This window comes from Pholcus phalangioides, unplaced genomic scaffold, assembly GCF_987345545.1.
Source record: "Pholcus phalangioides strain wild (caught in Gottingen) unplaced genomic scaffold, Ppha-v1.0 ptg000015l_1, whole genome shotgun sequence".
NCBI lineage: Eukaryota > Metazoa > Arthropoda > Arachnida > Araneae > Pholcidae > Pholcus > Pholcus phalangioides.
In genome coordinates, this window is record NW_028301608.1 from 32,308,043 (window position 1) to 32,319,065 (window position 11,023).

The 11,023-nt window shown below is 37.3% G+C and overlaps 1 long non-coding RNA gene across 1 annotated transcript; it reads left to right on the forward strand.

Moving 5' to 3' along the window:
- Positions 1-99: 99 nt before the first annotated feature.
- Positions 100-3,486, forward strand: LOC149075829 (uncharacterized). The gene is made up of 4 exons (XR_016194196.1): positions 100-150; positions 532-581; positions 973-1,048; positions 2,713-3,486. It is a non-coding gene; the product is annotated as an uncharacterized LOC149075829 (long non-coding RNA).
- Positions 3,487-11,023: the final 7,537 nt, after the last annotated feature.

Below are 11,023 nucleotides of genomic sequence, written 5' to 3' on the forward strand. Positions count from 1 at the left end.
TGTCGAAATGAGTCTTATAAATGGTATTTATCGAATATTTTATGTTTCTTTTCAATTATTGTGACTCTTTTCTTATTACGGAACTGAATTTTCAGGGACACTACTTTTGAAGTGTCAATAGGAGTGAATGATATAGCAGACAGAGAGATTGTAAGTTTCGATATTCCATTGCGGCCATTACAAATATGTTTTTTTTTACTTATTCATTTGAAATGAAACTTTTTTAATGATATTCAAGTAGAAATCCTATAGGCTAGGACATTGGTGGGGCCCCCTTATAGTGACTTTATGGTAAATTTATAATTTAAAAACTTAAAAATATACAATATCAGTCCTCGGGCAACCTGGTTCGGACATCCTAATAATTTTTCCTTTGTAGGAGCCATACATTCGAACCTTCGAATTATAATTTATCTCAAAAAGAAAACACAAACAACCGCGTAATTCACATGCTTTAATTTTTTTTTTTTTTGAATAGTTGATGAAATATATACATATTTTGAATAAAAACAGGGTGTTCTTGTGTTTTAGAAGTCTTTTCATAATCACAATTGGACGAATAGACCCTGGCAGGAAAAAATGTAAGTTTACGGTTTTATATTTCGATAAGACTTTTAGTTGATAAAGATATTCTTTTAAAAGAAAGAGATTTTCTGGACATTAATACCGAGATGAACTGCGAAAAGAGAAGTTATTTGTCTCTACCGGGAATCGAACCCGTATCTTCTTGTATACCGGTTCGATTACAAGATTACAATGCGCATACGCAAGAGGTGCCGGGTACGATTCCTGGTAGAGACAAATACCTTATCTTTCCGAAGTTCATCTCGATATTTAAAAAAATCCCTTTCTTTGATATGCTTTAGGCAGGAAAAAAAAGTAACATCTTTCTCTATATTATTCTATTGTTTTATCAGTTTTATTTCATTATTTTCATTTATTCTCTGAATATATTATTCATTGTATTTCTAGAGCGAGTTTAGCGTTTGTACGAATCTATTTCCGAACATTGGAGCACAAAATATTTCAGCACACGCCAAAATATGACGTACGTATATTCACTCAGAATAAAATACTATATGCAGTTATGTTTTACTTGAGAAACTAAATTGTTCGAGTTTTATTCATTTATATATTATGAATAAAATCCAGTATGTAAAAGGTAATTTATTGTGATAATTCCTTGCCCATAATCCGCCAGTGGATAATAATTCGCATGAAATTTCTGTTAGCTAATCTGTATCAACATTAATGAACCATTCAGCAATGAAAGAGGTTGATAGTCATGTAAAATAAAAACTAATCATTCTACTTGCGCATTAGGCCAAGATATCCTGAATTATTTATTCTTTGTTTAGCAACAGGTAAGACGCATCGGTATACATATACAGGGTGGACGTTATCGACCGTCCAATAATTACACACGTGATTCCTTGTCATAAACTAATTCGGAAAAGTGTTCTCAGTTTTTTTTTTTTTGATTTGACCAATAATTGGGGAGTTATAAACCATTAAAAATTTATGACGTCACTTCCGAATCTTGCCAAATTCACCGAACGTACACCAAACGTATAACTTTGGCGTTTTTAAGCTGATAGAAATCATATAACCCCGAGAGTAATTAAGAAAGTTAATGATGTGCCAGCCTGTTCTTTTTCTTTCCAGGGCTGTGGTGGCACGATCGGGTAAGGAGTCAGGTTAGTTCTTTTTCCTTGCCCTTTCCCTGCAAAAAAAATTTGAATTAAAGTGAAGGAAATAAAACTACCACTGATTTTGGCGAAAAAGTGTTGAGTTTGCGAAAATATATAGTTTTTCCAATAGATCTCGTTTGGCTAACACTTTACGAATCTGGTGATAAATTTTTCAATATTGGACGAAGGTAGCACGTAATAACAAGGTTAACATCACACTATACGAAGAGGAAAAAACGCCAATCGTGAAAGAAAATAGCTGAACTTGGCTTCTAACGGGATCGAATATGTGTCAGTTTATTTCCAATTAGCGACAACCCGCTGCAGGTGTGGGGGGGGGGGGGTCATTTTATTTATTTTTTAGTGTTTGGCGCGTAACTGACCGTTAGAAAACTGACACGTCACAAAACTTCAAAACGTTATAACTCCCTTAATATTCGTCCGATTCTGAAAAAGGCAAAGGCTTTTCCGCATCAGTTTTTCACAAGGAATCACGTGTGCAATTATTGAGCGGTCGCGGGTGTATAACCATGGGCGGAGATACGGGGCAGGGGCGTGAGGAGACATTGCTCTCCCCCCCCCCCTCCCAGCGTCAAAGGTGGAGTCGATTGATCTGATGATATATGTATATATGAAAGGACATCATCATCATCGTGCCCCCTTCGAAACACTGATGATATCTCAAATTAATTCTGATTGAAATATTTCACGCAAGTTGAAAATTTTTTGCATTCGTGGTCTGGACCAGGCATCTTCAAGCCGTTGCTCGTAGAAATATTCTAAAGAAATACCATCTCAACACATAGACACACCCGTACAATGCTCAGGGGTCCTCAAGTAGAAATAGGAAGACATCCAGAGATTTGATACTAATGATATTTAATTAGAATAATTTTTGAGCCTAATGAGATTTGGCACTCCAGTTGGGCAAACCCCTGGTAAGAGGGGGTTTGCCTCTCTTCTTTGTAAACAAAGAAAACAGTAGTCAAAGTAAAACTAAATTTCTGTATCGTTCAATTAGACAATGGAGTTGTTCAGTTACATGGGAGGATACAGTGGAGTTTGGCTCGGATTCTCGCTGTTAACCGTGTACGAGTTGATCGAGATAATCGTGGCAACCGTTCAGTTCACGATCGGCAAGTACAAGGCCCAAGCAAGGAAGAAACGCTTCGTCGATGCGGCCATGCGTGCCGTTCGGTCGAAAAACTCCGTCCATAAAATCCACACGAGAAGTCATCGATGAAGTTCTTCAAGTAATTTTTACCTCGGTGAACTCCTTCATCCAGTCAACTTGAAGTGAATTACGGTAAAAAAAACATCAAGTTCTCTCGTTCTTGCGGGACCCGTTGAACCTTGTCGACCTCAACGTCTTCTACACAACAATCACCGCCGAGTCAAGTTCACGTGTGCCACGATGAACTACGTACTGCATTATACGAGTGAGGGGAGTTGTCATGTGAGTTGTAAAATTCAATTGTGATGTGTGTGTGTGTATAGTCGTATATGGATTCTTTACCCACAAAAGAAAAATTATTGTTGTTGAGGCATAAGATGTACTTTTATTCTCATCGTCGAGTGTGTGTTTGTATTGTGTTGTTTCCTCTTTTATCGGAATCCTATTGTGAACGGATCACCGAAACGTATGGTCTACCGAAGTGATGAATTCTTAAAATCCGTCTTTTCTTTGTCACCTCTGTCTTCTTTCAAGAGTCCTCCATTTTTTACGGCCCATTGTTATAACGAATTCTCTGATTTCTTTCCCTTTGATCCTTTTGTTATGTTTTTGTTTCTTGACATACGCTCAATGCAATGTTCTGGAAAAAAATCATCATATATATTTTTTTTCTACATAATGTATACATAATATTCTACATACGTATATGAATACGTATTCATTTATGAAGAGGAACTGAGAGACATTTATTTGGTTATTATTAAATTGTACGAGAAATTATATCAGTGAATAAAATATGAATTTTAATATCGGAAGGAGACCATTCTTTCTCTTGATTTCATAATCTATATATATAAAATTGATTTTCTGTGTGTCTGTGTGTCTGTGTGTGTGTATGTTCTCTATACAAATCTACAATTTTAGATCGATCGTCGCCAAATTTTGCATATATACCAAATGCGACCCGACTTGAACGATAGGCAACTTTAAAATTTCGTCAGACCAGGGCAAATGCCCCAAATGGGCAAAAAACTGTCCGGCAACAATGGTTTTTGGGCCTTAACAATCACTTTCCGAACGTTTACTTTGGTTACCGTGGTTCCCTAGCAATGCGTTTCAGACGTGTATATGCCTTTACAATGGTTTGTCACTTCTTTAATCCTGTTAGTATATGTATGATAGTTTATGCCTTTATAATGGTTTGCCACATTTTCAATATACTCTCAGTAATGAGGCTTTTTGAATAGACGTCATAATCATCATCAGCATCGCTTTGAGAATCAGGAAAAGGGTGATCCTCATAGAAATCAGTGCTAAAATTGCCGATTCTACTGTATAAATGCGGAAATTTAGTGGGGTTTTCTGTCACATCAATAATTTTAAAAATTGTATTGAAATCTCGATTTTTGAAATATTGAGGTCGCTTAGAGATAGATATACGAAGCCCAGGAGATTAAATACGAAGTAATTAGCCGGACCCACTTTGAGTTGGACATTCATGCAATAACATTGATTTCAACTTTTTATTTACATCTTCTCAAGCATGAAAATTAATGTCTCCGTATTGTCTTTTGATATTCAACTGCATAAATCCATGTGGGTTAGGATATTCTAAAATTAATTATGGGCCCGTAGAAAGTACATCGTAGAAATTCCACAGCTTTAATTAAGCTTTTTTGGAAGCTGAAACAGGCAGATGGATAACTTGAAGTTCACGGTGAGGGAATCGAAATAAATCTAGATTTGGTTATTTCATGAGTCGCACAGGAAGTCGCCATATTGGTTAACTTAGACACGGTTTGCATGTCCCTCAAAGAAAGAGGGAGATATCACGTGTTTCTAACAGCCCCATTGAAGAAAACCCGGGCAACGCCGGGTATTATAGCTAGTTTATTATTAAAATGGAAAAAAAATTCCGAATTTTACTGAGTTGAACTACTGCATGTATTCTGACGATAATTGCTGACCCCCGCAAGGATGGCGTCACTCCTCGCTATCCTCACGAAGGTTTTTCAACAGCTGGTTGATGTGCGAAGAGGAGTTCCGGGAAGAAAGAAAAATCACGGCTCTTGCGGGCAGTGCCGTAACTAGCCATTCCTGTGCCTTATGCAAGAATTTGCATTTAGACCCCTTCTGGTCTATTCTTCGGCCCAGACTGGGCCTAAACGCTTATTCTGCCGCCCCCCCCCCCAAGTGGGCCTTGTGCGGGTTCAGCTGTCTAGTTACGTCACTGCTTGTGGGAAATCGAACCCACGTCCTCTCACTTGTCGGATGAGTGCCCTAGATCACTAGACTACAAAGGAAACGGATCTCAATCTGTCCTTAGAGCGCGTGTGCGCTGAATGGGACCGTAAGTTAAAAACTTTCGAATGGATTACGGAGCGTGACATTATCCTTAGATAAGTCGCCATGTGGTCAAACTTGCTCCTCTTTCTCAGCGACTCCCCGAAAGTTGAATGGTCTACGTAAATTCAGATCTACATAAATTCAAGGGAGTTTAATATTTTTCTAAACACCAGTTACCCATTACTATCTGGGTGCTGCATAGTCCCTTTCAGATTGAAATTACTGTGCAATACGTACGTTGTAATCCTGGAAAAAATATTAAGAGGTTGCGTTTTCTTGGAAGGGGAGAGAGTGAGAAAAGAGGGTCTCTCAAAAAGCAAATTCGATTACTTTCAATACTTCGGATTATCCGGAAAATGGAACTTTCGGGGGTTCGGATTTTTGAGACTACTGCACCTTGAAGCAGTCGAGAGAGAGTGCTTGATGCTTACTTATGCTCGGTTTCATACTTTGAAGTACCTACGGCTCAAGAGCAAATTTTAACATCTATCGTAAGCACGGGAAAGAAAGAGTATAGTATTTATATATATATATGATCATCATGTATTCCCAAGAGATCTTTTTGATCTGTCCAGGGAATTTGTTAGTGCGTTAGTAAACATCCATGCCCGAACCGGGATTCGAACCCAGACCTGCACAGTCAGAAGCTAGCACCCTAACCACTGGACTGCCAGGCGGCAATATGCAGTAAGAAATGAAAAAAAGAAAACTTTGAAGAATAAAAGATGAAATTTAACAGCCCCCCCCACCCCACACCCGTGAAAAAATCCTGTGTACGCCATTGATTTTAAGACACTATTGAACTTACATGCAAGAATAAACATAATGGTTATCTGAGTTTGGGAATATGTTGACATTTGTATTTTCTACATGATGGGCATAGACCAGGGGTTCTCATACTTTATTCACCCGCGGCTCCCCAGAGCAGTTTAACAAAGAATCTCTTCGAAAAACCTTTGTCATGGACGCTTTTCCGCGGCGCACAGTTTGAGAAAACTGCGCATAGGCGGTTGTTAGTGACTCAATAGAAGATTGAAAACTATTGAACTGGATTGTCGTGAATGAAAGCCGAAACAAGAAAAATTGAACATCATAATGCAGCTATCTATAGTAATGTTTTAACCGATAATCTCTACACAAAAAACTAAATGGCTGTTCCATCTGTCAACTCCATTTTTTCCAAAACATTATTGCATTGACAAATACATAGAAAAGTAACATGTCATAGAAGAAATACAAATAACAGTGAAAAATATTTCTTTGCTTATATTTACCGCTGGGTTACTAGTACGACTCGCGTCAATATATCCATTTGCATATTTCGTGGAAGGGGCACATCAGTGTGAAAAAGTCGAGCTGTTCGTGGATTTGTTTCGGAATTCCAGCAGGTTTATACGGTCCCATTAACCCATTAAGATATCGTGAGGAATACAATCGAGGAAATTGAGACGTTTGTTTCAGTCACGCGAATCGATTTATTCGTAAAGGAAATTCAAAATGGCAAAATAATGCGTGTATTCGAGAAGCTATCACTATCTCTATTTCAAAGTATATGTCTCAGTATTTTATCCCGAAAAATTATTCTCCCTCATTCTTTATATCACTGAAAATGGAGTATTTTGGGTCAACGAAATTCTTCTGATTCTTAATATTTATGTTAACATATTATACAAAGTTTCCGATATCAAATATATCTCGTCAAATAACGTCTGGTCCCTCTGTATTTTGAAAACCAATGAGTCTACACAAGAATTTCGAATTTTGTTTATTGTAGAAAAAAAAAATATTAATGGTAATGAATTATTACATTAATAATTCTCTATATATATAGAGAGAATTATTAATGTAATAATTCATTACCATTAATAAATTATTTTTCGATTTATTATGGCAAGAGTTTTTAAGCTCTGCCGGCTTAAAAAATCCCGCTGAAATGAGTAGAAATTTTTATTTCTTTGGTACCAAAGATCCTTTTCATTTTCCATGTAGTGGGCACATTCTCTTTCATGTCACCTGCACAGATCTGTTGTTTCTATGCGTACAGAATTCCGATATTTGTGTGGAATGAAAAATGTCACGCTACCTTATATGGGGATTTTTTTTCCTGCAGAGCAAAAACTGTGCTCACGGAAGTATTCTCAGTTAGTCTCTGACTCAAAACGTCCATATTTTTCAAACTTATTCATCATGAAAAAATGGTGCCTTTCTTAGTTAATTTCGTCCATTTGTCTATAACCAACAAACGGGTAAGGATAAAATTTTATCAGCCAAAATATTGCCTTTTATAAAATAACGATATAATAATACACGGTTGAGAAACATCATTAAACTGGAATACCTTCTGCCACCTATGAAATAAAAAAAACAACTGTTATGATTAGAATTGGTGACCTGTTTTTGATTAATGTTCCGCCTGAACAAAACACAATACATTATGATATTAATAAGTATATTGATATTGTTTGTATTAGTGAGAATATTTTATATATAAAGGGTTATATATAATTAAAAAAAAATTACTAGTGGTTGTTTTTGAGCAACCATTTTGCCATTGACTGATCAATATCTCTACCTAAGTAGAGAAACCAAGACGAGAGCTCAGTGCTCGGTACTTCGCATCAACTAGCAACGGCATGGTTGTGTATAAACCTCAGAATCAAACTTGTTTTTTATATGATCCTTCACTACAATCACGGGAAGCCAATGAGGGAAAAAATAAGTTCTGCTAACGCTATTTTATAGCAAACAAACAACAATGGTTTAAATTTCGAGGCATATTTAACAACTTGACTAATGTTATTGCTTAAAAATATTTATTAATATTATACTATATTGTTTTTTTTTCATACGGCACATCCATCAAAAACCAGTCAACAATTCCAATCAAAGAATCATAGCAGTTGTGATTTTTATTGGATAGGTAGCAGAAGGAGTTTCAGTTTAATGGGATTTTTCTCAGCATCCTGTACTGTACAGTTACCTTCTAAAAAGCATATTTTGGGCTAATAAAATTTTACTTTTACCCGTTTGTGTTGTGGTTATGGACAAAAGTAACCTAAAAGGCATAATTTTTTTAATGGTTAGTAAGTTTACAAAATATGGACGTTTTGAGTCTGAGAATGACTGAGAATGCTTCAGTTTACGTAGTTTTGCTGCGCAGGAAGAAGTTCCTTATTTTATATAAGGTAGCATGTTAGTTGTAGTTATGGACAAAAGTAACCTAAAAGGCATAATTTTTTTAATGGTTAGTAAGTTTACAAAATATGGACGTTTTGAGTCTGAGAATGACTGAGAATGCTTCAGTTTACGTAGTTTTGCTGCGCAGGAAGAAGTTCCTTATTTTATATAAGGTAGCATGTTATTTTATCATTCTGCACAGATATTAAAATTCTGTGCGCAAGGAAATAGGTGGTTGCAGGTGGGCCGATGTTACTGACATGGGCGATGTGGCCAGGGTATCCTCGGTTTCACGGTCAGTGCAGGTGAAATAAAAGACAATATGCCCCCCTATCTGAAAGAAAATAAAGTTAGAGGGCTCATTTCATGTAGAAATAAAAGTTTCCTTTTCCCCGCGTGCATCTCGATGCCCATTATGTTCTCCCTCAGCTGACCAAAAAAAAAGTCCAATATTCCGGCAAAACAAATATATCAAAATATCGAGGAAAAAAATATACCTTTTATGTGAATATTTTAATACATTTTTTAAATTTTAATCCTTTTTTGAAGGGTGGTATCTCAAAATTTCTCTGCAAGACAATTTTTCACCCCAACCTTTTTGTGCCCTCTCCAAAGCTCGATCCTGCTTACGCCCCTAATCAAGAGGTGGTGTCTAAGTCCTCTTTCATTTTCCTTGGGCTATGATGGTGTTGAGACGGCATCAGGGGACACTTTTTTGGATGATTATTCAAAAATTTGTTTGAGAGTCCGGTAGAACAACTTCATTTTCTTCAAGCGTTCCGTTGAACATCCTTATAAGTTATAACTATCATGGGTCCCGCGAGAAACTCCACATTGGGAACCCTTGAGCTAGGGAGAGTGGTTTGATGCACGTATGTAGGCGATCATAATGCGCAGGCCTGCAGAAGCTACTAGTCACCGGCCGGCAGATCGTCAATGAGTGAGGAAGTGTAAGCGAGCGCCGTCGCATTACCGTTTTTGACAAATCGGTAGAAAAATTAAAACTACGCTACTACATTAATTGTGATGAAGCTGCCAATTGCATGGTTGTGCCATGCGGTGAGTACTCATGATGAACTTCTCCACTGGAGTCAAAGAAAACGGTCAGCATGACTTGGACATTGCATCTCCTGAAGACCAAATCGTCACTCAAAATATAATGAACTTGTCCAATGCTAATGCCCGCCTCGTCTGCAAGTTTTTCTATCATGATTCGATGATTTTACATCACCAGAGTCCTCACTTGCTAATTGACGATCTAATTTCTGGACGTTGACGGCCTACCTTCACTGTCCATTGATGTGCTTCATCTTTGAAGTGGTTGTAAATCCCCTTTATCGGTGTGTGGTGCCCATTTTTTCATTTCTAAAGATCTGTTGAATCTTGCGGATTTCTTAAACTCGGGAATCACCAAGTTTCACACAAAATTTAATGCAGGAGCGTTGTTCAACTTTTTCCTGCCATTTTGTTACGAACGAGAATTCGACGGCACTCACTCATACTTTCTCATTCAGCATCAGTCTGCCGGCGACTGGCAGCTTCTACAGTCAGGAAAAAAATTCAAGCATGCGCACTAGGATCAAAACCACTCCTCCCTAGCTTCATAGGTTTGCAAACGAAAAATTATGGTCAGATACATTTTAAACAAACCTCGTATATTTAGAAATTTGTGAGTCCACCGTAACTACGGACAGCTCGAATTTGGTGAACCTTATAGAGCAAAGTTCAGCTATATGTGCTGCGTTACGCTGGATTTTTTGCACACCACTGAAACCGAATACTAGTTTTTCACCATGCAAAGTGATCATCATCACGATATTCATACAAGAATGCCTCCACAGCATTGAATAGAAGTTATAAAAAAATATTCCAAAAAAGCCAAAAACAAACAATGGAACATTTTAATCACTGTTGCGAATCTGAGGAGAGGTAAAAGAGAACCCTTCTAAGAGAAATATCCTCTTGAAGGACGTCAGAGAGAGAGAGAGAGAGAGAGAGAGAGAGAGAGAGAGAGAGAGATTCCCCATTCTCTATACGTAATACAGCATGACCCTTCTCCCCTCGTCCATCATAGCAACACGCCATTCGGGAGGCCATTGCAGTAAATGGCAAGAAGAAGAGGAAAAAAACTTGCAGAGCCAGTTCAAAGAAAGAATCAGGTCAGATGATGGAAATTCAATAGCACGAATATATCCGAGTATAAAAAAAAACAGATAAAACAATTTTTACACTTGGCTGAAACACGATCGTAAAAAAAAATGTGAAAGAGTGTGATCTTGTGCTTCTGCAATCCATCCATATGTTTTTGTCAGTCAGTTGCGTAGGCTCAGGGTTGAGCATCAACAACTTTTTCTCATAACGCCATGTAACACGATTTTAGTTCGCTGGTAACCAGCCCCGTTTCCCAATCGCTTACGGCTAAAAAGGGCAGAAATTAATTTTGTGTTTTAAACTAGTGACTTTCAAAATTTTTTTCTAGTCACGAGCACTGCCTGTACCCATCATTAAAAAAAGAAGAGCACCATCACACCAAGTTTAACACACGTATAGCTGAAATCAGTATGATTTTAATCCTTAAATTTACATTGACATTTGTACAAGGTGTTTAATTAGAACGTTTATCAAGTGCTCGCGA